The sequence below is a fragment of the Salvelinus namaycush genome, chromosome 9 (genome assembly GCF_016432855.1).
Source record: "Salvelinus namaycush isolate Seneca chromosome 9, SaNama_1.0, whole genome shotgun sequence".
Lineage (NCBI taxonomy): Eukaryota > Metazoa > Chordata > Actinopteri > Salmoniformes > Salmonidae > Salvelinus > Salvelinus namaycush.
In genome coordinates this window covers 21,456,229-21,480,597 of record NC_052315.1, presented here as the reverse complement: position 1 = coordinate 21,480,597, position 24,369 = coordinate 21,456,229, and positions in this window count along the sequence as shown.

Here is a 24,369-nt window from a genome sequence, read left to right as displayed (position 1 = left end):
AAAATTAATCACTAACCTTTGATGATCTTCATCAGATGACACTCATAGGACTTCATGTTACACAATACATGCATGTTTTGTTTGATAAAGTTCATATTTCTATAAAAAAATCGGAGTTTACATTGGCGCGTTACATTCACTAGTTCCAAAAACATCCAGTGATAGTGCATAGCCACATCATTTCAACAGAAATACTCATCATAAATGTAGATGATAATACAAGTTATACACATGGAATTATAGATATACCTCTCCTTAATGCAACCGCTATGTCAGATTTAAAAAAAACTTTACGGAAAAAGCAAACCATGCAATAATCTGAGATGGAGCTCAGAACAATAGTCAAATTAGCCGCCATGTTGGAGTCAACAGAAACCAGAAATGACATGATAAATGTTTCCTTACCTTTGATGAACTTCATCAGAATGCACTCTCAGGAATCCCAGGTCCACAATAAATGCTTGATTTGTTCGATAATGTCCGTTATTTATGTCCAATTAGCTACTTTGGTTAGCGCGTTTGGTAAACAATTCCAAAGTCACAAAGCGCGTTCACTAAAACGTGACAATGTCTAAAAGCTCCGTAACAGTCAGTAGAAACATGTCAAACGATGTATTGAATCAATCTTTAGAATGTTGTTAACATACATCTTGAACAACGTTCCAACCGGAGAATTACATTGACTTCAGTTGAGCGATGGAACGGAGCTGCCTCTCACGTGAACGCGCGTGGCCAAAGCGTGGTCACCTCATGGCAGTTGTTACTCATTCCTGTCTCCTTCGGCCCCCCTTCACAGTAGAGTCATCAGACAAAGTTTTATTGACTGTTGACATCTAGTGGACACCGTAGGAAGTGAAAACTCATCCATATCTCGCTGTAATTTCAATGGGAGCTTGGTTGAAAATCCACCAGCCTCAGAAAAATCCAAACTGGAACTTCTCAGGTTTTTGCCTGCCATATGAGTTCTGTTATACTCACAGACATAATTCAAACAGTTTTAGAAACTTCAGAGTGTTTTCTATCCAATACGAATAATAATATGCATATATTAGCAACTATGACTGAGGAGCAGGCCGTTTACTCTGGGCACCTCTGTGCACCTTTCATCCAAGCTACTCAATACTGCCCCTGCAGCCATAAGAAGTTAACACAATATTTTCAGATTGGTCTTTTATTATCGTCTGCCAAGATGTCAGGAGCTTTGAAAGGTAATTAAATGATCAGTGGCTCCTCCAATAGCCTTAGATTATGTTACACAATCTTGACCAGATGAATATACCGAAAGGGCTATAGCTGTCTATGCAAATGCCTACTGTGTCGCAAATGACCTCTCTCAAAGTATTAGTTAAGCAGTTATCAAAACTGATAAGATAGACAGTTGAAGTCGGAAGTTTACATACACTTAGGTTGGAGTCATTAAAACTCTTTTTTCAACCACTGCACAAATTTCTTGTTAACAAACTACAGTTTTAGCAAGTCGGTTAGGACATCTACTTTGTGCATGACACAAGTCATTTTTCCAACAATTGTTTTCAGACAGATTATTTCACTTATAATTCACTGTATCACAATTCCAGTGGGTCAGAAGTTTACATACACTAAGTTGACTGTGCCTTTAAACAGCTTGGAAATTTCCAGAAAAATTATGTAATGGCTTTACAAGCTTCTGATAGGCTAATTGACATCATTTGAGTCAATTGGAGGTGTACCTCTAGCCATCAGAAGCTAGCCAGCTAATTGGCTACTAGCTATTTAGTCATTGTTAGCCGCTGCTAGGGGTCTCTACCTTTAGCACGGACACCAGCCGATTTAGCCCGGATAGCCCGGATAATACCTGCCAGCCTGCACAGCGCGATATCAGCCCTGAGCATATCGGACTGCTTTTTTCCCCACTACATCACCGGATTCCTGCCGCAAGCTCTGGACCATTACACTGGATCTTCGCAGCTAGCTAGCTGCTACCGAGTGGCTATTGTGGCTAACGCCCTTGTCCAGAAGCATGCACCAGTTAGCCTCGAGCTAGCCTCGAGCTAGGCCCATCTCCCGGCTAGCAAACGAAGTACACCAACTACAATACCTCTCTTGCCAATTTGGCCTCGACCCTTTGTCGTCACAGATCCCCGCTGATCTGCTGACGTAATTCGGCCGATGTGCTCTCAACCGGCCTCTGCGTCGTGGATGTGGTGAAGATCCATCTGCTAGCCCTGGCCCGCTAGCTTCCCGCTCGCGCAGCGTAGTAATCGACAACCGAACGGCTCCCTGTTTCATCTATTGCTGCTCATTGGAACCTATGATCACTCGACTACACAGCTGATTCCTGCTGAAATGTTCATTAACACAGTACTTAATTTTGTTAATCTGTCGGCCTCAGCCTCGAACTCAGGCCCTGTGTGTAGCTAACTGACCCTCCCTGCCTATTTATCGCCATTTACCCGTTGTTGTTGTCTTAGGTGTTTACCCATTGTTGTCTCACCCGTTGTTGTCTTAGCTCTCCCAGTCAACACCTGTGATTGCTTTATGTCTCTCTCTAATGTCAATATGCCTTGTATAATGTTGTTTAGGGCAGCTCTCATTGTTTTATTTTACTGCGGAGCCCCTAAATCTGCTCAGCATGCCTCAGATAGCCCCCCCTGTCCCACCCCTCACAAATGCAGAGACCGCACTTAGATTAACTGCCGCCTCCAGAGATGCAACCTCTCTCATTGTCACTCAATGCCTAGGTTTACCCCCACTGTACTCTCACCCTACCATACCCTTGACTGTACACTATGCCCTGAATCTATCCTACCACGCCCAGAAATATGCTCCTTTATTCTCTGTTCCCAAAGCACTAGAAGACCAGTTCTCATAGCCTTTAGCCATACCCTCATCCTACTCCTCCTCTGTTCCTCTGGTAATGTAGAGGTTAACCCAGGCCCTGTGTGTCCCCAGGTGCTCTCATTTGCTGACTTCTGCAACCGTAAAAGCCTTGGGTTCATGCATGTTAACATCAGAAGCCTCCTCCCTAAGTTTGCTTTAGTCACTGCTTTAGCACACTCCGCCAACCCTGATGCCCTAGCCATGTCTGAGTCCTGGCTTAGGAAGGCCACCAGAAATTCAGAAATTTCCATCCCCAATTACAACATTTTCCGTCAAGACAGAACTGCTAAAGGGGGCGGAAATGCAATCTACTGTAGAGATAGCCTGCAGAGTTTTGTCATACTATCCAGGTCTATGCCCAAACAGTTTGAGATTCTACTTTTAAAGATCCATCTCTCCATAAATAAGTCCCTCACTGTTGCAACTTGTTATAGACCCCCCTCAGCTCCCAGCTGTGCCCTGGACACCATATGTGAATTGATTGCCCACCATCTATCGTCAGAGTTCATAACTGCAAATTGACCAAAATTGGGATATGCTTAACACCCCGACCGTCCTACAATCTAAACTAGATGCCCTCAATCTCACACAAATTATCAAAGAACCTACCAGGTACAACCCCAAATCCGTAAATATCGGCACCCTCATAGATATCATCCTGACCAACTTTCCCTCTAAATACACCTCTGCTGTTATCAACCAGGATCTCAGTGAGCACTGCCTCATTGCCTGCGTCCGTTATGGGTCCGCAGTCAACTGACCACCCCTCATCACTGTCAAACGCTCCCTAAAACACTTCTGCGAGCAGGCCTTTCTAATCGACCTGGCCCAGGTATACTGGAAGGACATTAAACTCATCGCGTCAGTAGAGGATGCCTGGTTTCTCTTTAAAAGTGCTTTCCTCACCATTTTAATAAATAAGCATGCCCCTTTCAAAAAATGTAGAACTAAGAACAGATATAGCCCTTGGTTCACTCCAGACTTGACTGCCCTTGACCAGCACAAAACCCCCCTGTGGCGTACTGCACTAGCATCGAATAGTTCCCGCGATATGCAACTTTTCAGGGAAGTCAGGAACCAATATACACAGGCAGTTAGGAAAGCAAAGGCTAGCTTTTTCAAAAAGAAATTTGCATCCTGCAACACTAATTCCAAAAAGTTTTGGGGCACTGTAAAGTCCATAGATAATAAGAGTACTTCCTCCAAGCTGCCCACTGCACTGAGACTAGGAAAGACTGTCACCACTGATAGATCCACGATAATCAAGAATTTCAATAAGCATTTCTCTACAGCTGGCCAAGCTTTTCACCTGGCTACCCCAACCCCGGTCAACAGCTCTGCACCCCCCGCATCAACTGGCCCAGGACGCTCAAGGTCTTAAACGATATCATAACCACCATCGATAAAAGACAGTACTGTGCAGCCATCTTCATAGACCTGGCCAAGACTTTCGACTCTGTCAATCACTGTATTCTTATCGGCAGACTCAACAGCCTTGGTTTCTCTAATGACTGCCTCGCCTGGTTCACTAACTACTTCTCAGATAGAGTTCAGTGTGTCAAATCGGAGGGCCTGTTGTCCGAACCTCTGGCAGTCTCTATGGGGGTGCCACAGGGTTCAATTCTCGGGCCGACTCTTTTCTCTGTGTATATCAATGTTGTCGCTCTTGCTGCTGGTGATTCTTTGAACCACCTCTACACAGACGACACCATTCTGTATACATCTAGCCCTTCTTTGGACACTGTTAACAAACCTCCAAACGAGCTTCAAAGACATACAACACTCCTTCCTCTTAAATGCTAGTTAAACTAAATGCATGCTCTTCACCCGATTGCTGCTCGCACCCACCCGCCCGACTAGCATCAACACTCTGGACGGTTCTGACTTAGAAAAAGTGGACAACTATAAATACCTAGGTGTCTGGCTAGACTGTACACTCTCCTTCCAGGCTCATATTAAGCATCTCCAATCCAAAATTACATCTAGAATTGGCATTTTGCAACAAATCCTTCACTCACGCTGCCAAACATACCCTCGTAAAACTGACTTCTCTGTTGCCAATGACTGGAGCGAATTGCAAAAATCACTGAAGTTGGAGAAATCAATCTCCCTCACTAACTTTAAGCGTCAGCTGTCAGAGCATCTTACCGATCACAGCAGCTGTACACAGCCCATCTGTAAATAGCCCATCCAACCAACAACCTACCTCATCCCCATATTTGTTTTTCTGCTCTTTTGCACACCAGTATTTCTACTTGCATATCCTCATCTGCACATATATCACTCCAGTGTAAATTGCTAAGTTGTAATTACTTCGCTACTATTGGCCTATTTATTGCCTTACCTTACTTCATTTGCACACACTGTATACAGATTTTTCTATTGTGTTATTGACTGTACATTTCTTTATCCAATGTGTAACTCTGTGTTGTTGTTTTTGTTGCACTGCTTTGCTTTATCTTAGCCAGGTCGCAGTTATAAATGAGGACGTATTCTCTACTGGCCTACCTGGTTAAATAAAGGTGAAAACTCCACAAGTCTGGTTGATCCTTGGGAGCAATTTCCAAATGCCTGAAGGTACCATGTTCATCTGTACAAACATTAGAACGCAAGTATAAACACCATGGGACCATGCAGCCGTCATATCTCTCAGGAAGGAGATGCGTTCTGTCTCCTAGAGATGAACGTACTTTGGTGCGAAAAGTGCAAATCAATCCCAGAACAACAGCAAAGAACCTTGTGAAGATGCTGGAGGAAACAGGTACAAAAGTATCTATATTCACAATAAAACGAGTCCTATATCGACATAACCTGAAAGGCCACTCAGCAAGGAAGAAGCCACGGCTCCAAAACCGCCATAAAAATGCCAGACTACGGTTTGCAACTGCACATGGGAACAAAGATCGTACTTTTTGGAGAGATGTCCTCTGGTCTGATGAAACATAAATAGAACTGTTTGGCCATAATGACCATCTTTATGTTTGGAGGAAAAAGGGGGAGGCTTGCAAGCAGAAGAACACCATCCCAACCGTGAAGCCCGGGGGTGGCAGCATCATGTTGTGGGGGTGCTTTGCTGCAGGAGGGACAGGTGCACTTCACAAAATAGATGGCATCACAAGGAAGGAAAATATATTGAAGCAACATCTCAAGACATCAGTCAGGGAAGTTAAAGCTTGGTTGCAAATGGGTCTTCCAAATGGACATTGACCCAAAGCATACTTCCAAAGTTGTGGCAAAATAGCTTATAGACAACAAAGTCAAGGTATTGGAGTGGCCATCACAAAGCCCAGACCTTAATCCCATATACAATGTGTGGGCAGAACTGAAAAAGCGTGTGCGAGCAAGGAGGCCTACAAACCTGACTCAGTTACACCAGCTCTGTCAAGAGGAATGGGCCAAAACTCACCCAACTTTTTGTGGGAAGCTAGTAGAAGGCTACCTGAAATATTTGACCCAAGTTAAACACTTTAAAGGCAATGCTACCAAATACTAATGTGATGAAAAAAAAAAGCTGAAATAAATCACTCTCTACTATTATTCTGACATTTCACATTCTTAAAATGAAGTGGTGATCCTAACTGACCTATGACAGGGAATGTTTACTCGGATTAAATGTCAGGAATTGTGAAACTGAGTTTTGCACTTTTCACACCAAAGTACGTTCATCTAGGATACAGAATGTGTCTCCTTCCTGAGCGGTATGACTGCTGCATGGTCCATGGTGTTTATACTTGTGTACTATTGTTTGTACAGATGAACGTGGTACCTTCAGGCGTTTGGAAATTGCTCCCAAGGATGAACCAGAGTTGTGGAGGTCTACAATTTTTTTTATGAGGTCTTGGCTGATTTCTTTTGATTTTCCCATGATGTCAAGCAAAGAGGCACTGACTTTGAAGGTAGGCCTTGAAAGACATCCGCAGGTACACCTCCAATTGACTCAAATGATGTCAATTAGCCTATCAGAAGCTTGTAAAGCCATGACATCCTCTTCTGTCATTTTCCAAGCTGTTTAAAGGCACAGTTAACTTAGTGTATGTAAACTTCTGACCCACTGGAATTGTGACACTGTGAATTATAAGTGAAATAATCTGTCTGAAAAAAATTGTTGGAAAAACGACTTGTGTAATGCACTGTAACGCTCTGGGTGTTGGGGGGTGTGAAGTCAGGCGCAGGAACAACAGAGAGTTCAATACAGTGCTTTTAATGCACAACCGGCAAACAATGTCCACACGGAAACACTGGGTGTAACAAACAAATGTCCCATACACGGAGGACAAAAACCCAGTCCAAAATACAATCGATGAACGAAACAAACAATACGTTCATCTACTCCCGAATCCAAAATTACAACTGAACAATCCCGCACAAAGAAACGTACGGGCTGGCTGACTAATAAAGCCCAACTAATTATAATCACCTAAACACAGGTGTAACAAATAAACACATAAAGAGGGGGAGGGAAAAGAGTCAGTGGCAGCTAGTAGGCCGGTGACGACGACCGCCGAGCGCCACCCGAACGGGAAGGGGAGTCACCTTCGGTCGGAGTCGTGACATGCACAAAGTAGATGTCCTAACGGACTTGCCAAAACTATAGTTTGTTAACAAGAAATGTGTGGAGTCGTTGAGAAAACGAGTTTTGACCTGTTTGGGCTGCAGGGGCAGTATTGAGTAGCCGGATAAAAGGTGCCCATTTCAAACGGCCTCGTACTCAATTCTTGCTCGTACAATATGCATATTATTATTACTATTGGATAGAAAACACTCTCTAGTTTCTAAAACCGTTTGAATTATATCTGTGAGTAAAACAGAACTCATTTGGCACAAACTTCCTGACCAGGAAGTGGAAAATCTGAAATCGATGCTCTGTTCTAGGTCCTGCCTATAAATGGGCATGATACGTATTAGTATACATGCACGTCATACACCTTCCCCTAGATGTCAAGAGGCAGTGAGAGAAGAAATGGAGTGTTTATCTTGGTCTGAGTTGGAATAAATCCTCTTGGAATGACGTCCCCCATTTCCTGTTTTCAGGAAGGCGCAAGAAGGAACCGGGGATTGCCTTTTGAAAAGCTGTCGTTATAGGCAACTACTATCTCCGGCTTTGATTTTATTTGATACATGTGACAATATCATCGTAAAGTATGTTTTTTCAATATAGTTTAATCAGATTATTGAAATTTTTTCGGGAGTTTTGCCGTGTTCCGTTCTCTTCCGTTTGTTGACATGGAGAGATTCGCGCCACTTGGCAAGTGTGCTTGCTAAATCGAGAGGGAAAAAGGCCGTTCTAAATCCAAACAACGATTGTTCCCGACAAAGGACCCCTTGTACAACATACTGATGAAAGATCAGCAAAAGTAGGACCCATTTTATGATGCTATTTCATATATCTGTCGAACATGTGAACTAGTCGTTTGCGCCCAGCTTTTGGGTACTCTCTCGCCATACCTAAGCTGTATGTCGTAATGAAGTTATTTTTAGAATTCTAACACGGCGATTGCATTAAGAACTAGTGTATCTATCATTTCCTATACAACATGTATTTTTTAGTTTTGTTTATGAATAGCTATTTGGTCAGAATATGTGTGTCAGAAAAAGTGTCAGAAAAATATCCGGACGTTGTGGGAAAAAGTAGCTACGTTAGCACAATGTATAACCACTGATTTCAGCTCTAAATATGCACATTTTCAAACAAAACATAAGTGTATATATAACCTGATGTTATAGGACTGTCATCTGATGAAGCATATCAAGGTTAGTCAAAAATTATATATCTTTTGCTGGTTTGTTACGACCGCTAACTTTTGCTGCTGGGAAATGGCTTGTGTTTCTGGCTATTGTGGTAAGCTAATATAACGCTATATTGTGTTTTCGCTGTAAAACACTTAAGAAATTGGAAATATTGTCTGGAATCACAAGATGCCTGTCTTTCATTTGCTGTACACTATGTATTTTTCAGAAATGTTTTATGATGAGTATTTAGGTATTTGACGTTGGTGTCTGTAATTATTCTGTCTGCTTTCGGTGCAATTTCTGATTGTAGCTGCAATGTAAACTATGATTTATACCTGAAATATGCACATTTTTTGAACAAAACATAGATTTATTGAATAACATGTTATAAGACTGTCATCTGATGAAGTTGTTTGTTGGTTAGTTTGGTTGGTTCTTGGTTAGTTAGGTTGGCTTTGTGCATGCTACCTGTGCTGTGAAAAATGTCTGTCCTTTTTTGTATTTGGTGGTGAGCTAACATAAATATACGTGCTGTTTTCGCTGTAAAACATTTTAAAAATCGGACATGTTGGCTGGATTCACAAGATGTGTACCTTTCATTTGCTGTATTGGACTTGTTAATGTGTGAAAGTTAAATATTTCTAAAAAATATATTTTGAATTTCGCGCCCTGCACTTGAAGTGGCTGTTGTCATATTGTGGCCGGCCTCGGGCTTGCAGCCAGAAGAAGTTTTAATGACTCCAACCTAAGTGTATGTAAGCTTCCGACTTCAACTGTATGTCATGCTAACATGTCTTGTTTCATACCATTAGATTAACATATACCTACTCCAATTGCATAATAAAGGGATCAGAATGGTACTTTGACCGTGGGAAGTATTTAGTTGGTGCAACATGTTTTGCAGTGATTATCTCAGCACAAGGGGGACACACATGAGACAAGGCAAACAATGGACTCACAATGAAATCCTTTCATCGGTTTTATAATTGTTTGTAAATGCAATCTTAATCGGATTATTCATGTTACCCATTCAGCCAGCAACATTGTAATCAAGCACAGTGATCTGGAGAGATGGCACAACCTCCATTACTGTACACACAATGGGTCGACAGAGAAACAGACAACATCTCCTTTCCAGCATTGCCTTCCCCTGACCCCAAGAACAACTAATCCAAGGTTATGTCCATTTTCCTTCTGTTTCTCTTTGTTTCCCTGATAATGAAAGTTAGCAGTCTAGGCTGTTAACAACTGCATTTCTCTATTATAAAAAGGGTTTCAACTTACCATGGTCTGTGGAAGGAAAATATGTTGTTCCTGCTGTATTTTAATCAAAAGCCTGCGGGTCAGAATGGAAACCAAAGAAGCCATCCATTTCATTTGCAGTGGAATGCTCTTCACAGAGCAGAGGGTCAGGAAACACAGAATGCAGTACATAGCAATCATGAATTTTATTAGCAAGAATACAACTGAGTACAACTGACTTTCGGAGTTGACTATTGATTGGAAAAGTTCTTCACGTCAGTTTGCATTTCATTTCAAAATATTCAGAATAAACAATGTTCAATTATTCCGAAAAGGCCTAATCGAAAAATGTATAAGGTTCTCTCAACTCTTCCTTAACTCAATCCAATGGTTCAGCATATAACTATTTACTGTAATGGGAACACATTCAGTACTAGTGTAACTAGCACAATCTGTAAGTGTTTATGACTAGAGAAGCACCAACCATATCATCATTAGTAATAATGCTCTGACAGCAGGGGAGTAGGAAGTGTGTCTCAGCCTGTCTCTTCTCTTCCCAAACTGTCTAAAATGTATTTTCTGCTGGTGGTGTGAGAGTAAGTACTCACTGATCTCCTATTAAATCAGACTCACTCAAGTCATGCATGGTGATTATGAAAGCTTACTGATTTGTGCTGCACTTCTCATGCATTAACTTAATTAATTCTAAATGACTTATTAGCTGCCAATAGTAAGGCAAACGCAATATGGCACAGAGTTAAAGAAATAATGTATTACGGCAGAAGTGTGTCAGTTTTGTCATCGCAGTCTTTAATTAACACACTACTGTCAAAACTCATAACATTTGATTAGGGAAGTAAAGAGGTTTAACAAAATGACAGACTTGGAAAGCAGGCAGTTGGAAATGTAGGTTGCTGAACAACCCGTTTACCAGGGGTGCCAAACATTGTTTAAATGTGACAATTCAATTTAACACACATGTAGAGCACAAGTTCTACTAAATTTGTCTGTATCCACTTGTCTGAGTATTCTTTATCTCTAATTACTCTAGAGCAGTAATATGGTCATTTAAATGCATGTGCATTTCTTCATTATGTTGAATGCCAAATAAATTTAGTTAAACATTTTGACTTGCCTAGTTAAATAAAGGTTAAATATATATATTTTTTTAACTGTTAGGGTGAAATTAACAATGCAGCAACATCCATAATTATTTTTCAAATCCCTTTTTACAAACCAGTGTCACAAGTTCTCCATACAAATGGGCTGATAATACACAATTGTTTTAAATTACAAATCACAACAATCTGATATGTTCCACCAGTCCAGTTAAAAAAATTAGTTGAATGACAGATTTTCCATAAATGCATAAAATACTGTACATGCTCCACAACATGTACAATTATAATCTGTTGTACGGTAAATTGTAATTGTGGAATTTAGAGGATTTAAAGGGGCAATCTGCAGTTGTTACATACATGTTTTACATGTAAACAAACACAGTATAGCCTCAAAACATGCATAAAACCATAATTATGATATCTTGGATGGTCAATCCTTGCATTCATAGCTCTGTCAATGAATTTGTGAGTGGTTACATTTCTCCAGCCGCAGCTTTTTACTAAAACAGAGGCTTGGCGCTTTTTGGGAAATATGTTAAAAACTATTGATGAAACACCTCTACCACCGGGCCTACTGTATGTGTATTGTGTAAATATGGTTGACCTGAATTCATATTCATTGAGATTGCTCCATCAGCAACACACAGGTCATTTGTCTTGTAAGCACTACCAACCCATTATAATCCACCTGTGTGTGTTCATACCTAATTGAATCCATTTGTCTTCAAATTAATAGTTAGGTTTATTGACTTCAATTCAATTCATGGCATTTTTGTACAGTATACAAATACACATGCAATATCATTGACCTTACTAGTGGTTGGTTCTACACTACAAATCAGAGATTGCTTAGACAGCACCTATGATAGCATTGATTCATCACCTGTACTCATCTCATATGTATATACTGTACTCTATACCATCTACTGCATCTTGCCTATGCCGTTTGGCCATCACTCATTCATATATTTTTATGTACATATTCTTATTCATTCCTTTACACTTTACACTATAAGGTAGTTGTTGTGAAATTGTTAGGTTAGATTACTTGTTAGATATTAATGCATGGTCGGAACTAGAAGCACAAGCATTTCGCTACACTCGCATTGACGTCTGCTAACCATGTGTATGTGACAAATAACATTTGATTTGATTTGTGTGAACGGATAATAAAAATATTTCTTGTTTCAAATCACCCATGATACAAAGATGAAAGGTTCCTTTTTTTCAGGTTAAATGTAGTTCCATGACTTCACTCTAACACAAATAGCTCTCACGCTATGGGAAAAAAGGAGAGTTGAAGTCCCGCAAATAATTGAATTTGCAGATGAATAGGTTTGCACGTTGTGTGGGGTGTTACTGGAGAAGTGTTTGTGTCAGTGTGACGGCGGGGGACAGAGATTTAATTACGTCCCCCCTGGGAAGGGAGAGAGCCAGAGAAGGGCCACTCACAGTAGGGCTGGGCTGGGCGATAGATAATACATTTTGTTGCACGATATTCCAAAGGCATGTATCACAAGAATCAAGGGCATTTATGTCCGTGTGCATTCATGTTGTCTTTTTGCTCTAGTCTACTTCGCTCCTTCTGTGCTGTGCGCACCATCCCATTTACATCAGAGATCAGAATATAATGACGAGATGCTCATGTCTCCACCCTAACAATGGGAGTCGTTGTCCCAAAGGCGGGAAGGAAGGCGACAAGCTTAAGTCAAAAATAAGACCATAGAAACGCATCGGGTTTATTTTGAACAGTTCTTGGAGCGAGTGAAACCTCTCGCTTCGCTTCTTCCACACCAAAGCCCTCCCCCTGGCACTCACACAACAAAGCTGAGAGATCACTTCTTCTCTGACAAGCAGTTTCAACTTACTATTTGCGTTTGAGGTTTGGTCCAACAGAACCGGTCATATGGACACCGAAACACATTGAGACATTATTTACTGTCATCGAGAAGAAGTTTTCCTTTCAAACGATACCCTTTTAATGTCTCAACTGCTCAAGTTGCACGCAGAGCAGACACTACTAAACGGAACTATCAAAGAACATTGATTCTGGAAAATTAATGTTGTTTTTTCATAGCTGTACCGCTAGCAGCATTATACTAGCTGTCTAGTCTGTGTTTTATAAATGTGCAATAAGCATAAAACACAATTATATAAGGAATTGGCAACTCGTTCTCATTCTGAGAAATGAGGTAGGCCACTTGATTTCAACATCTGAACAAAGTGGACAGGCTAGCATGCTGTTCAAACAGCTGGAAACGGACAGCTGGGTGTGCAAATAACAAATCAACTGTTCTGCCTTGATAACTAGCAAATATATACAAGTTAGCTAAGCTTGAAGTATAAAGATGCCTATAAAGATTAGCTGGCTACTCACTAGCACGTGGGTTTATGCTTGAGAGATTGTTTATGAAACTTGTGTACATTTGCTTTAATGCCTGCTACAAGAAGTAAAATGTACAATTGAAGTCGGAAGTTTACATACACTTAGATTGGAGTTATTAAAACTCATTTTTCAACCACTCCACAAATTTCTTGTTAACAAACTATAGTTTTTGGCAAGTTGGTTAGGACATCTACTTTGTGCATGACACGAGTAATTTGTCCAACAATTGTTTTCAGACTGATTATTTCACTTATAACTCACTGTGTCACAATTCCAAGTACTTTGGTGTGAAAAGTGCAAATCAATCCTAGAACAACAGCAAAGAACCTTGTGAAGATGCTGGAGGAAACAGGTACAAAAGTATCTATATCCACAGTAAAACGAGTCCTATATCGACATAACCTGAAGGGCCGCACAGCAAGGAAGAAGCCACTGCTCCCAAACCACCATAAAAAACCCAGACTACGGTTTGCAACTGCACATGGGGACAAAGATCATACTTTTTGGAGAAATGTCCTCTGGTCTGATGAAGCAAAAATAGAACTGTTTGGCCATAATGACCATTGTTATGTTTGGAGGAAAAAGGGGGAGGCTTGCAAGCCGAAAAACCCCATCCCAACCGCGAAGCACGGGGTGGTAGCATCATGTTGTGGGGGTGCTTTGCTGCAGGAGGGGCAGGTGCACTTCATAAAATAGATGGCTTTATGAGGAAAGAAAATTATGTGGATATATTGAAGCAACATCTCAAGACATCAGTCAGAAAGTTAAGGAGAGGTTCATCTAAAGTTCCATGTATAATACTTGTATCTGTTATCAATGTTTATTGTGAGTATTTCTGTAAATTGATGTGGCTCTCTGCAAAATCACCGGATGTTTTGGAGGCAAAACATTACTGAACATAACGCGCCAATGTAAACTGAGATTTTTGGATGTAAATATGAACTTTATTGAACAAAACATACATGTATTATGAAGTCCTATGAGTGTCATCTGATGAAGATCATCAAAGGTTAGTGATTCATTTTATCTCTATTTCTGCTTTTTGTGACTCCTCTCTTTGGCTGGAAAAATGGCTGTGTTTTTCTGTGAATAGGTGCTGACCTAACATAATGATAAGTTGTGCTTTCGTTGTAAAGCCTTTTTGAAATCGGACACTGTGGTGGGATTAACAACAAGTTTATCTTTAAAATGGTGTAAAATACTTGTATGTCTGGGGAATTTTAATTATGCGATTTCTGTTGTTTTGAATTTGGCGCCCTGCACTTTCACTGGCTATTGTCATATCAATCCCGTTAACGAGATCCCAGCCATAAGAAGTTAACTTCTTATGGCTGGGGGCAATATTGAGTAGATTGGATGAATAAGGTGCCCAGATTAAACTGCCTGCTACTCAGGCCCAGTTGCTAATATGCATATTATTAGTAGATTTGGATAGAAAACACTCTGAAATTTATAAAACTGTTTGAATGATGTCTGTGAGTATAACATAACTCATATGGCAGGCAAAAACCTGAGAAAAAATCCATCCAGGAAATGGGAAATCTGAGGTTTGTAGATTTTCAACTTATCGCCTATCGAATAGTGGGATATTGGTCATATTGCACTTCCTAAGGCTTCCACTAGATGTCAACAGTCTTTAGAACCTTGTTTGTTGCTTCTACTGTGAAGGATGGGGGAATGAGGGCTCTTTGAGTCATGGGTCTGGCAGATTGCCATGAGCTGACCACGCGCGTTCACGTGAGAGAGTTAGCTTGCGTTCCATTGCATTGCTGAAGACAAAGGAATTCTCCGGTTGTAACATTATTGAAGATTTATGTTAAAAACATCCTAAAGATTGATTCTATACTTCGTTTGACATGTTTCTACGGACTGTAATGGAACACGTTTCTAAAGACGGTTGACATCTAGTGGAAGCCTTAGGAAGAGCAACATGACCAATATCCCACTGTATCTTCAATAGGGGCTGAGTTGAAAATCGACCAACCTCAGATTTCCCACTTTCTGGTTGGATTTTTCCCCAGGTTTTTGCCTGTCATATGAGTTCTGTTATACTCACAGACATCATTCAAACAGTTTTAGAAACTTCAGAGTGTTTTCTATCCAAATATACTAATAATATGCATATATTAGCAACTGGGACTGAGGAGCAGGCAGTTTACTCTGGGCACCACTGGGCACCTTATTCATCCAAGCTACTCAATACTGCCCCCAGCCATAAGAAGTTAAAGCTTGGTCGCAAATGGGTCTTCCAAATGGACATTGACCCCAAGCATACTTCCAAAGTTGTGGCAAAATGGCTTAAGGACAATAAAGTAAAGGTATTGGAGTGGCCATCACAAAGCCCTGACCTCAATCCCATATAAAATTTGTGGGCAGAACCGAAAAAGCGCGTGCGAGCAAGGAGGCCTACAAACCTGACTCAGTTACACCAGCTCTGTCAGGAGGAATGGGCCAAAACTCAACCAATTTATTGTGGGAAGCTTGTGGAAGGCTACCCGAAACGTTTGACCCAAGTTAAACAATTTAAAGGCAATGCTACCAAATACTAATTTAGTGTATGTGAACTTCTGACCCATTGGAATTGTGATGAAAGAAATACAAGATGAAATAAATCATTCTCTCTACTATTATTTTGACATTTCACATTCTTAAAATAAAGTGGTAATCCTAACTAACCTACGACAGGGAGTGTTTACTAGGATTAAATGTCAGGAATTGTGAAAAACTGAGTTTAAATGTATTTGGCTAAGGTGTATGTAAACATCCGACTTCAACTGTACATTATGCATGGTTCTGGTAAAAAATTTAACAAAAAGGGTATTTTCATAGACTTGAAAGATAGATCAGTGAATATTGAAAAAAATGCTGTTTAATTTATTTTGATAAAATAATAAAATTATTAGTGGATCTTACACAGAACCCAAACCGGCTGCGAGTGTGCGCCATCGTGCATAAATGTATTTTGTCCCCCTACACCAAACGCGGTCACGACACGTAGGTTAAAATATCAAAACAAACTCTGAACCAATTACATTCATTTGGGGACAGATCGAAAAGCATTAAACAATTTAGCTAATGGCAATTTAGCTAGTTAGCTTGCACTTGCTAGCTAATTTGTCCTATTTAGCTAGCTTGCTGTTGCTAGCTAATTTGTCCTGGGATATAAACATTGAGTTGTTATTTTACCTGAAATGCACAAGGTGCAATTCTACTCCGACAATTAATCCACACATAAAACGGCCAACCGAATCGTTTCTAGTCATCTCTCCTCCTTCCAGGCTTTTTCATCTTTGAATTTATATGGTGATTGGCATCTACACTTTTACCACGACAACCGGCAAAACATTTCTTCTTTCAATCACCCACGTGGTTATAACGAGGAAATGAGGAAATGGCACATGGGTACCTGCTTCTATAAATCAATTAGGAGATGGGAGAGGCAGGACTTTCAGCGCGATCTGCGTCAGAAATAGAAAGGATTTCTATTTAAGCCCTTGGCAAAGCAGACGCTCGTTGGCGCGCGCGCGAGCAGTCAATAATTGAATAACATGGATTTCTAAATTTATTTTGCGACGCTCACCCATGCGACGTGTCCGGTCTGGTCAGCATGTTAGAGCCACACAGTTGATGTGTCATAATACCCATAAAACCTAGTGGTCAAACACTGAAATGATTCCAATTGTTTTTCTGCCATTCATTTTATATATTGTGTATTTTAGAAACATTGAAATTGGAGGGCGCGCAATTCAAATAAATAATCATAATATTAAACATTTATGAACATACAAGTATCTTATATCGTTTTAAAGCTTGAATTCTTGTTAATCTAACTGCATTGTCCGATTTGAAATGATTTACACTTTATACTTTTGATTCTTAAGTATATGTTGTCAATTCCATTCACTTTTGATACTTAATTATATTTAAAGCAATATACTTTTAGACTTTTACTCAAATAGGTATTTTACTGGTTGACTCACTTTTACTTGAGTCATTTTCTCTTAAGGTATCTTTACTTTTGCTCAAGTATGACAATTGAGTACTTTTTCCACCACTGTCCATTATCTTGAATGAATAAGCATATTTATTTGACAAGAATGAACCTAGTCACCCATACATCATGTCAAACACCTGAACTCCAACAATTACATTGTTTTAAAGAAATCTAAATAGTAAAACAATGCCTTTTATACATGACAAACATCTGCATTTAAGTAAACATTAAATTATTTATTCATCAATGCCACAAACCTGGGACATCGAAGAGCACCATATGAACTACTATATCTATCCGAGAGTGTACAGATTTTTCTGCTTTTCCATTTTAGGAATTAGACCAGAACAAATAACACAAAATGTAAAACAGCATAGTGATTTTGGTGGGTGAGTTAGAAATGGCAAACCTGGATGTGTAAGGTAGATTTTATATAAAATACTAGGTAAACTCCAGCAGAATGAGAAACACACTTAACAGATTCAAAATGCCTAAACACAGCTATATCAACACCCTTCTTGCCAATTTAACAGGTCCATGTTGCTGCTGTCAATTGTGAGCAGCACATGTACCACTGCATTCAGTCTGAACCCCAGAATAAGCAGGAGGAGGACAGCAATAATAATAATAAGAAACTTGCTTGGGCCAAGAAACACAAGTAATAGACATTAGACTAGTGGAAATCTGTCCTTTGGTCTGATGAGTCCAAATTTGAGATATTTGGTTCCAACCGCCGTGTCTGTGTGAGACGCAGAGTAGGTGAACGGATGATCTCCGCATGTGTGGTTCCCACCGTGCAGCATGGAGGAGGAGGTGTGATGGTGTGAGGGTGCTTTGTTGATGATACTGTCAGTGATTTATTTACATGTAGGTAGAGATAATTAAAGTGACTATGCATAGATGACATCAGAGAGTAGCAGTGGTGTGGAGATGGGGGGGGGGGGGGGGGGGGGGCAATGTGTGTGGAGTCTTATGGCTTGGGGGTAGAAGCTGTTTAGAAGCCTCTTGGACATAGACTCCAGGTGCCGCTTGCCATGTGGTAGCAGGGAGAACAGTCTATGACTAGGGTGGCTGGAGTCTTTGACAATTTTTAGGGCCTTCCTCTGACATCACCTGGTATAGAGGTCCTGGATGAAAGGAAGCTTGGCCCCAGTGATGTACTGGGCCGTTCGCACTACCCTCTGTAGTGCCTTGCGGTCGGAGGCTGAGCAGTTCCCATACCAGGCAGTGATGCAACCAGTCGATGGTGTAGCTGTAGAACCTTTTGAGGATCTGAGGACCCATGACAAATCTTTTCAGTCTCCTGAGGGGGAATAGGTTTTGTCGTGCCCGCTTCACGACTGTCATGGTGTGCTTGGACCATGTTAGTTTGTTGGTGATGTGGACACCAAGGAACTTGACGCTCTCAACCTGCTCCACTGCAGCACCGTCGATGAGAATGGGGGCATGCTCGGCCCTGTTTTTCCTGTAGTCCACAATCATCTCCTTTGTCTTGATCACATTGAGGGAGAGGTCGGAGGGCATGGCGGGATTTCTTATAAGCTTCCGGGTTAGAGTCCCGCTCCTTGAAAGCGGCAGCTCTAGCCTTTAGCTCAGTGCGGATGCTGCCTGTAATCCATGGCTTCTGGTTGGGGTATGTACGTACGGTCACTGTGGGAACAACGTCATCGATGCACTTATTGATGAAGCCAATGACAGATGTGGTGTACTCCTCAATGCCATTGGAGGAATCCCGGAACATATTCCAGTCTGTGCTAGCAAAACAGTCCTGTAGCTTAGCATCTGCTTCATCTGACCACTTTTTTATTGATCTAGTCACTGGTGCTTCCTGCTTTAATCTTTTCTAGTAAGCAGGAATCCGAAGGATGGAATTATGGTCAGATTTGCCAAATGGAGGGCGAAGGAGAGCTTTGTATGCATGTCTGTGTGTGGAGTATAGGTGGTCCAGAGTTATTTTCCTCATTGTTGCATATTTAACATGCTGTTAGAAATGTGGTAAAACGGATTTAACCTCGCTAGGGTATGTGGGACGGTAGCGTCTCACCTCGTCAACAGCCAGTGAAACTGCAGGGCTCCAAATTCAAAACAACAGAAATCCCATACAAGTATTTTACACCACTTTAAAGCTACACTTGTTGTCAATCCAGCCAAAGTGTCCGATTTCAAAAAGGTTTTACGACGAAAGCACACCAAACGATTATGTTAGGTATGAGCCAAGTCACAGAAAAAGACAGCCCATTTTTCCAGCTAAAGAGAGCAGTAACAAAAAGCAGAACTAGAGATAAAATTAATCACTAACCTTTGATAATCTTCATCAGATGACACTCATAGGACTTCATGTTACACAATACATTTATTTTTTGTTCGGTAAAGTTCATATTTTTATCCAATAATCTGAGTTTAGGCAAGACGCTACTGTATCACTTGGCAAAAAGCCTGAGAAAATGCAGAGTGCCAAATTAAAATGAATTACTGTGAAAATTACTATAAAATCAAACTTTCATTAAATCACACATGAAAGATACCAAATTAAAGCTACACTGGTTGTGAATCCAGCCAACATGTCAGAATTCAAATAGGCTTTTCAGCGAAAGCATACGATGCTATTATCTGAGCATAGCACCATAGTAAACAAAAGAGAGAAAACATTTCAACCCTGCAGGCGCGACACAAAACGCAGAAATAAAAATATAATTCATGCCTTACCTTTGACGAGCTTCTGTTGTTGGCACTCCAATATGTCCCATAAACATCACAAATGGTCCTTTTGTTCGATTAATTCCGTCGATATATGTCCAAAATGTCCATTTATTTAGCGCGTTTGATCCAGAAAAACACCGGTTCCAACTTGCTCAAACGTGACGACAAAATATCTCAAAGGTTACCTGTAGACGGGATGATATGTGTTCAATACAGGATTAAAACGATATGTAGCATGCCTTCTGTTTGATTGAAGCGCATGTCCAGGACACCTGGAGTGCCTCGACTTCAAGATGGCCGTATTTCTTCATTACACAAAGGAATAACCTCAACCTATTTCTCAGGACTGTTGACATCTAGTGGAAGCCGTAGGAACTGCAAGGAATTCGCTTAGAAATCTGGTTTCCCAATGAAATCTCATTGAAAAGACAGTGACCTCAACAAAAAAGAAAATCTGAATGGTTTGTCCTCGGGGGTTTCGCCTGCTAAATAAGTTATGTTATACTCACAGACATGATTCAAACAGTTTTAGAAACTTCAGAGTGTTTGCTATCCAAATATAGTAATAATATGCATATCTTATCTCCTGGGGATGAGTAACTGGCAGTTGAATTTGGGTATGCTTTTCATCCAAACGTGAAAATGCTGCCCCCTACACTAGAGAAGTTATGTTTTCCTGCATTAAAGTCCCCGGCTACTAGGAGCACCGCCTTTGGGTGAGCGTTTTCTTATGGCGGAAAACAGCTCTTTCAATGCTATCTTAGTGCCAGCCTCTGACAGTTGTCGGGTGTAAACAGCATATACAAAGAACAAAGAATATAGATGAAAACTCGCTCTATAGGTAATGTGGTCTGCAGCTTATCATGAGAAACTCTACCTCAGGCGAGCAATAGCTCGAGACTTCCTTAGATATCGTGCACCAGCTGTTTTTTACAAAATTACATAGACCGCCGCCCTTTGTCTTACCAGATGCCACTGTTCTATCCTGCCAGTATATCGTATAACCAGCCAGCTGTATGTTGATATTGTCGTCGTTCAGCCACAACTCCGTGAAGAATAAGATATTACAGTTTCTAATGTCCCTTTGGTAGTTTAATCTTCCAAATAACTCGGCCATATACTTGTCCAAAGATTGCATGTTTGCAAGCAGAATTGAGGGGAGTGGGGGTTTATTCGTTCGCCTCCGACTCCTCATTAGGCAGACCGCCCTCCGGCCTCTCTTCCTCCACCTCCTCTTCACGCAGATCACTGGGGTCGGGGCCTGTTCCCGAGGGAACCGTATATCCTCCGCCTCGGGCTCGTCAGAGTCGTGAAAGAAGAAAAATGATTCTGCTAGTACTTGGTGAGTAATCGAGGTCCTGATGTCTAGAAGTTATTTTCAGTCATAAGAGACGGTAGCGGCAACATTATGTACAAAAATAGTAAAATAATAAGTCACAAACAACGCAGATAAACAAACAAAAAAACACAATCTGTTGAGGCCATGTAAAACGTCTGTCTTCTGCTCCGGCGCCATCTTACTAAGCTCTGGTGACATCTGGTTAGCAGCTGCTTCCTTCTTCTTTGCATCCACCTCCATGTCATCAGTCAAAAAGTTAAACTTCAACTTGAGAGTGACGCATGCGTTATCATTATCCCCACAATTCTACCTCAAAAACAAATGTGTGAATACCAATTCATTTAACACCCACCATAGCATGTAGGACTAAATAAGGTTACATAACTTTGCCTACAAGCTATACTAACAATCTGCTGCCCAGAGGGTAACAGCAAACATATACATTTTTTCCCGCAGTAAAGTGAGCACACTGTTGAGTCAAGACAGGATGCTAATCAGTCCATTTCTGCGAAACCTCTCAAAAAGCCAGACTAAATTAATACAGCTTGCTAGGGTAGCTACAAGTCAAGTAGTAGTTAAAGTAGGCTACCCACCCCACCCCACCCCTCACCCACAAACAAACATTATCAATTATGCCAAGCCCTAGCTTCACCATCTAAGTTAGCTAGCTAGCTAGACTGTTGATTTATAAAAGCCAAAGTAAGCTAAACTTGTTTTTATTAATTTCTCATGCATTTAAAAGCTAGACAAATAGACTGCTAATGTAGCCATATAGCCAGGCTAATGTTGCTAACTAGCTAACCACGCGCCAGCTAGCTAGATAAGACATTTTCAATTTAAAACTTGCCCAAGACAGCTCACAGAATTTTAGCCAATTTATTAACTACTCAATTTAGCTAACATTAGATACTGTAGTTCACCCAGAGATTCTTACCTTTGACTCGATTCGGCAGTCTAGTCCAGATCATCATGGCCCTGGTGAGTGATGTGAAGCTTGAGACAGGCATTTGTAGTTCTGTATGATAGCCACATTAGCAGCTAATTAGCATTTCATTTTTGGGGAGTAAACCTGTGAAAATATTGATAAAAGTCACCTTGTCCGAGAGAGATTTCCACTTCCGGCGCCGACAGAGATGGCCGCCTTGCTTCGCGTTTTTCTACGTGTTATTTCTTACATTTGTACCCAAGGTAATCTTAGGCTGTATTACATACAGTCGGGAGGAACTACTGGATATAAGAGCAACGTCAACTCACCATCATTACGACCAGGAATACGACTTTCCCGAAGCGGATCCTCTGTTTTGCCCACCACGCAGGACAATGGATCGGATACCAGCCGGCGAACCAAAACAACCTCGCCGTAAAAGGGGCAGACGAAGCGGTCTTCTGGTCAGGCTCCGGAGAAGGGCACATCGCGCACCGCTCCCGAGCATACTACTCGCCAATGTCCAGTGTCTTGACAACAAGGTTGATGAAATCCTAGCAAGGGTAGCATTCCAGAGAGACATAAGAGACTGTAACGTTCTTTGCTTCACGGAAACATGGCTCACTCGAGACACGCTATCGGAGTCGGTACAGCCAGCTGGTTTCTTCACGCATCGCGCCGACAGAAACAAGCATCATTCTGGTAAGAAGAAGGGTGGGGGGTATGCCTTATGATTAACGAGACGTGGTGTGATCACAACAACATACAGGAACTCAAGTCCTTCTGTTCACCTGACTTAGAATTCGTCACAATCAAATGTCGACCGCATTATCTACCAAGAGAATTCTCTTAGATTATTATCACAGCCGCATATATTCCCACCCAAGCAGACAAATCGACCGCCCTGAACAAACTTTATTTGACTCTATGTAAACTGGAAACCACATATCCTGAGGCTGTATTCATTGTAGCTGGGGATTTTAACAAGGCTAATCTGAAAACAAGACTCCCCAAATTCTATCAGCATATCGATTGTGCTGCCAGGGCTGGTAAAACCCTGGATCATTGCATTCTAACTTCCGCGACGCATATAAGGCCCTCCTCCGCCCTCCCTTTGGAAAAGCTGACCACGACTCCATTTTGTTGCTCCCAGCCTATAGACAGAGACTAAAACAGGAAGCTCCCGAACTCAGGTCTGTTCAACGCTGGTCCGACCAATCTGATTCCACGCTTCAAGATTGCTTCGATCACGTGGATTGGGATATGTTCCGCACTGCGTCAAACAACAACATTGACGAATACGCTGATTCGATGAGCGAGTTTATTAGCAAGTGCGTGGGCGATGTCGTACCCACAGCAACTATTAAAACATTCCCAAACAAGAAACCGTGGATTGATGGCAGCATTCGCGCGAAACTGAAAGTGCGAACCACTGCTTTTAACCAGGGCAAGGTGACCGGAAACATGACCGAATACAAACAGTGTAGCTATTCCCTCCGCAAGGCAATCAAACAAGCTAAACGTCAGTATAGAGACAAAGTAGAGACGCAATTCACCGGCTCAGACACAAGAGGTATGTGGCAGGGTCTACAGTCAATCACGGATTACAAAAAGAAAACCAGCCCCGTCGCGGACCAGGATGTCCTGCTCCCAGACAGACTAAACAACTTATTTGCTCGCTTTGAGGACAATACAGTGCCACTGACACGGCCCGCTACCAAAACCTGTGGACTCTCCTTCACTGCAGCCGACGTGAGTAAAACATTTAAACGCGAAATCACAAGTGAAATATACCAAAACACAGCTTAGCTTGTTGTTAATAATGGAAAAATGTATGTAATTTTTTTTTTCACTAGCCACTTTAAACAATGCCACTTAATATAATGTTTACATACCCTACATTACTCATCTCATATGTATATACTGTACTCGATACCATCTACTGCATCTTGCCATCTTTATGTAATACATGTATCACTAGCCACTTTAAACAATGCCACTTTTATATGTTTACATACCCTACATTACTCATCTCATATGTATATACTGTACTCAATACCATCTACTGCAGCT